Raw genomic sequence first — 6,000 nt, 5'->3', positions numbered from 1 at the left:
TTGCATAGCGTCGTCCGCGGTTAGGGAGGGTTTGGCCGGTAGGGATATCCTTGTCTCAACGCGCTCCAGCCGACTCCTGTGGCGGACCGGGCGCTGTGCGCGCTAACAAAGGGGGCAGGTACACGGTGTTTCCTCGACACATTGGTGCGGCTGGCTTCCGGCGTTGGAGGCGCGCTGTGTTAAGAAGCAGTGCGGCTTGGTTGGGTTGTCTTCGGAGGACGCATGGCTTTCGACCTTCGTCTCTCGAAGGCTACAACTCGAGCCCGTACGGGAGTTGTAGCGATGAGACAAGATAGTAATTTACTAGCGATTGGATACCACGAAAATTTGGGGAGAAAATGTGATTTAAAAAAACATGTTCAATTACACGGTTCATAAGCAGTTCATAATATGGTCATAACACTGTCATGACCAATATTTTCACCTGAAGTTTCCATTCGTTAAAGTTTCTCAAGTCCCTTGTTTTTGTTGTAATGAATTCTTCAGTCATGTTTTTTTTCAGTATATTTTTTTATAACTGTAGAAAATACACTTTAAAAACACTGTCATGAAGCATTATGATCATTCTGTGTCACTTTACTTGGATTAAGAAATACACTTTGACACTCAAGACACACTATGACCACCATAATCATATACGGGAGATAGGCTATCACGTACAATCCCTTATATCAGTCAAAAAAGAGGGTGTTTTGTCCTGCAATCTGCTCCTGCATTCTCCCTGTCATCAGCAACAGGGCTACTGGGTAGGTGGCATGTCTGACATCAATGTGTGTGCAATTACAATGAGCATTTAACATGCTCAATAAAATAAAACAGTGTTGTGGTAGGTTTTGACACTTATGTAGGTGTCATAACCAGCCATAAAATCAAGCAATATATACATCAGGTGTAAATATACTGTGTGTCATGACAGTGTTATGGTCATATTATAACATGACGCTGGTGTTAACTTCTCAGGGGGTGTGGGACAGTAGCGTCCCACCTGGCCAACAATCTGGTGAAATTGCAGAGCATGTTAAATGCTCATTGTAATTGCACACACATTGATGTCAGACATGCACCTACCCCGTTGCCCTGTTGCTGATGACAGGGATGAATGCAGGAGCAGATTGCAGGACAAAACACCCTCTTTTTGACTGATATAAGGGATTGTACGTGATAGGCCTATCTCCCGTATATGATTATGGTGGTCATAGTGTGTCTTGAGTGTCAAAGTGTATTTTCTTAATCCAAGTAAAGTGACACAGAATGATCATAATGCTTCATGACAGTGTTTTAAAGTGTATTTCTACAAGTTATAAAAAAAATATACTGAAAAAAAACATGACTGAAGAATTCATTACAACAAAAACAAGGACTTGAGAAACTTTAACGAATGGAAACTTCAGGTGAAAATATTGGTTTGACAGTGTTATGACCATATTATGAACTGCTTATGAACCGTGTAATGAACATGTTTTTTTTAAATCACATTTCTCCCCAATTTTCGTGGTATCCAATCGCTAGTAATTACTATCTTGTCTCATCGCTACAACTCCCGTACGGGCTCGAGTTGTAGCCTTCGAGAGACGAAGGTCGAAAGCCATGCGTCCTCCGAAGCACAACCCAACCAAGCCGCACTGCTTCTTAACACAGCGCGCCTCCAACCCGGAAGCCAGCCGCACCAATGTGTCGGAGGAAACACCGTGTACCTGGCCCCCTTTGTTAGCGCGCACAGCGCCCGGTCCGCCACAGGAGTCGCTGGAGCGCGTTGAGACAAGGATATCCCTACCGGCCAAACCCTCCCTAACCCGGACGACGCTATGCAAATTGTGCGTTGCCCCACGGACCTCCCGGTCGCGGCCGGCTGCGACAGAGCCTGGGCGCGAACCCAGAGACTCTGGTGGCGCAGCTAGCACTGCGATGCAGTGCCCTAGACCACTGCGCCACCCGGGAGGCCCCTGTAATTAACATGTTGACGACACCGATTACCAATTGCTCTTTGCTAAGAAGCTTTATTTTTTTAAACCATTTTCATTGAAAACTATCACAGTAAGGTACTTCCTTATTACCCAGAAATGATTTGATATTGCGATAACGGCGGCATTAGACCATAAACTTGTCTTAAAGCTTTTGATAGGCCTAGTAGGAGGATAGGTATTTGGCAATTTGCTATTCAACCTTGCATGGAGGGATTTTCCTTAGATTTATCTGTAGGCTATTGTTGTTTGTACTCTCTCATTATTAGCCCCCTGGCTACCTTCTGATTTTAGGCTATTCAATACTTACTTGAGATGGAACTCAGTCACCATCATTATATACAGTGTATTCGGAAAGTATTCAGAGACTTTCTCCAAATTTTGTTACGTTACAGCCTTATTCTAAAATTGATTGTTTTCCCCTCCAAACCACAATACCCCATAATGATGAAGCAAAAACAGGTTTGACATTTTTGCTAATGTATTAAAAATAAAAAATCACATTTAAAAAAGTATTCAGACACTTTACTCAGTACTTTGTTTTAGCACCTTTTGCAGCGATTACAGCAGAGTCTTCTTGGGTATGACGCTGCAAGCTTGGCACACCTGTATTTGGGGAGTTTCTCACATTCTTCTCTGCAGATCCTCTCAAGCTCTGTCAGGTTGGATGAGGAGCGTCCTTGCACAGCTATTTTTAGGTCTCTCCAGAGATGTTTGATCGGGTTCAAGTCTGGGCCTCTCAAGGACATTCAGAGACTTGCCGAAGCCACGCCTGCATTGCCTTGGCTGTGTGTGTAGGGTTGTTGTCCTGTTGGAAGGTGAACCTTCGCCCCAGTCTGTGGTCCTGAGCACTCTGGAGCAGGTTTTTAATCAAGGATCTCTCTGTACTTTTCTCCATTCATCTTTACCTCGATCCTGACTAGTCTCCCAGTCCCTGCGGCTGAAAAACATCCCCACAACATGATGCTGCCACCCGTGGGGGTGGTGCCAGGTTTCCTTCAGACGTGACGCTTGGCATTCAGGCCAGAGTTCAATTTTGGTTTCATCAGACCAGAGAATCTTGTTTCACATGGTCTGAGAGTCTTTAGGTGCCTTTTGACAAACTCGAAGCGGGCTGTCATGTGCTTTTTACTGAGGAGTGGCTTCCGTCTGGCCACGCTACCATAAAGGCCTGATTGGTGGAGTGCTGCAGAGATGGTTGTTCTTCTGGAAGGGTCTCCCATCTCCACTGAAGAACTCTGCCAGAGTGACCATCAGGTTCTTGGTCAACTCCCTGACCAAGGCCCTTCTCCCCGATTGCTCAGTTTGGCCAGGCGACCAGCTCTAGGATGAGTCTTGGTGGATCCAACTTGGAGGCCACGGTGTTCTTGGACCTTAAATGCTGCAGACATTTTTTGGTACCCTTTCCCAGATCTGTGCCTCGACACAAACCTGTCTCGGAGCTCTACGACAATTCCTTCGACCTCTGACATGCACGGTCAACTGTGGGACCTTATATAACAGGTGTGTGCCTTTCCAAATAATGTCCAATCAATGAATTTACCACAGGTGGACCAGTCAAGTTTTAGAAACATCTCAAGGGTGATCAATGAAAACAGGATGCACCTGAGCTCAATTTCAAGTCTCATAGCAAAGGGTCTGAATAAGTATGCAAGTAAGGCATTTGTATATTATTTTGTACATTAGCGAACATTTCTAAAAACCTGTTTTCACTTTGTCATTTATGGGGGTACTGTGTGTAGATTGAGGAGGAAAACAATTTAATCAATTTAGGATAATGCTGTAACGTAACAAAATGTGGGAAGTCAAGGGGTCTGAATCTCAGGTGTACATGCAGACACACATATATGCTGACACGCACACACATACATCTCATAACACACACCTTTAGTTCCTCCTGTCAGCCTGAAGGCCATGAGGGAGCGAATGATGCCAAACACCTCCATGGTAAGCAGGGTGTGAACCTTCCCTGGTTTGCATCTGGGCGCAGCAGCTCAATGATCTTCCCCTGGAAACAAACTATCTCCTGCATCTTTGTTCCTGCAAGGCAAGACAATAATGATAACCATACCAGATCACAGGTTACATTATCCATGTAACCTGGATGAGAGACCCCAAGAGAAGAACGTTATGTACCTGAGAAGTTTCCATGGATGGGCGTGGTGATGCCAGTGGCACGCTGCAGGGTCAGGTTATACAGAAACATAGTGTCTGTTTCTCTACCTTCAGGTGCAGGTCAAGAGGCCACAGCAACACCAGGTTCTGAGGAAGAAAGGAGGAGTACATTTTTGCATTACCGCAAGCATTTCAGTGTTATAACATAGCTAACTTAGTGCGGTAACTAGTTAACTATTGCACAGGATACTGCAGACACATTATACATCCGCAAGTAAAAACATTGTCAACTCAGTTGATGATAACTAGCTAAGACAACATAGACTACATACAAAGGCGCTTTCAAAGACACGGGTTAATCTTCCTCCATTACACGGTTCATAAGCAGTTCATAATATGGTCATAACACTGTCATGACCAATATTTTCACCTGAAGTTTCCATTCGTTAAAGTTTCTCAAGTCCCTTGTTTTTGTTGTAATGAATTCTTCAGTCATGTTTTTTTTCAGTATATTTTTTTTATAACTTGTAGAAAATACACTTTAAAACACTGTCATGAAGCATTATGATCATTCTGTGTCACTTTACTTGGATTAAGAAAATACACTTTGACACTCAAGACACACTATGACCACCATAATCATATACGGGAGATAGGCCTATCACGTACAATCCCTTATATCAGTCAAAAAGAGGGTGTTTTGTCCTGCAATCTGCTCCTGCATTCATCCCTGTCATCAGCAACAGGGCARTGGGGTAGGTGCATGTCTGACATCAATGTGTGTGCAATTACAATGAGCATTTAACATGCTCAATAAATAAAACAGTGTGTGGTAGGTTTTGACACTCTTATGTAGGTGTCATAACCAGCCATAAAATCAAGCAATATATACATCAGGTGTAAATATACTGTGTGTCATGACAGTGTTATGGTCATATTATAACATGACGCTGGTGTTAACTTCTCTAGGGGGTGTGGGACAGTAGCGTCCCACCTGGCCAACATCTGGTGAAATTGCAGAGCGCCAAATACAAATAAAATTACTATAAATATTTAACTTTCATGAAATCACAAGTGTAGTACATCAAAATAAAGCTTAGCTTGTTGTTAATCCAGCCGCCGTGTCAGATTTCAAAAAGGCTGTACGGCAAAAGCAAACCATGCGATTATCTGACCGCTCAGCACACAAAACATTACATACAGTTACCGGCCAAGTAGATTAGTCACGAAAGTCAGAAATAGCAATAAAATGAAACACTTACCTTTGATCTTCGTATGGTTGCACTCACAAGACTCCCAGTTACACAATAATGTTTGTTTTGTTTGATAAAGTCCCTCTTTTATATCCAAAAACCTCAATTTTGTTGGCGCGTTTTGTTCAGTAATCCAATAGTTCAAATGCGGTCACAACGGGCAGACGAAAATTCCAAATAGTGTCCTTAAAGTTTGTAGAAACATGTCAAACGATGTTTATAATCAATCCTCAGGTTGTTTTTAGCCTAAATAATCGATAATATTTCAACCGGACAATAGCGTCGTCAATATAAAAGAAAAACAAGAAAAAAGCGCTCTGGGGACATCCCACTATCCACTCATTCAATGTTGTCATTCTCCCTAACATTTCCGAAAACTTGAAATCGGCCCTAAMTAATCGGCCATTATTTTAACAGTTTTAGAAACTTTGGSGTGTTTGCTATCCAAATCTACTAATTATATGCATATCCTAGCTTCTGGGCCTGAGTAGCAGGCAGTTTACTTTGGGCACGCTTTTCATCTGGAGGTGAAAATAGTGCCCCCTACTAGAGGTCGACCGATTATGATTTTTCAACGCCGATACKGATTATTGGGGGACCAAAAAAGCCGATAACGATTAATCGGACGATTTTATTTATTTATATATATAATTTATTTTATTATTACCCTA

At 42.8% G+C, this 6,000-nt stretch overlaps 1 protein-coding gene across 1 annotated transcript in view; it reads left to right on the top strand.

Annotated features, from left to right (window-relative positions):
- sf3b3 (splicing factor 3b, subunit 3) overlaps nucleotides 1-6,000 on the top strand; it is a 45,175-nt gene that overhangs the window by 5,655 nt on the left and 33,520 nt on the right. The gene's annotated exons all lie outside the window — the stretch shown is intronic.

This window comes from Salvelinus sp. IW2-2015, unplaced genomic scaffold (genome assembly GCF_002910315.2).
Source record: "Salvelinus sp. IW2-2015 unplaced genomic scaffold, ASM291031v2 Un_scaffold1078, whole genome shotgun sequence".
NCBI lineage: Eukaryota > Metazoa > Chordata > Actinopteri > Salmoniformes > Salmonidae > Salvelinus > Salvelinus sp. IW2-2015.
This window is presented reverse-complemented; position numbering and strand designations above follow the sequence as displayed.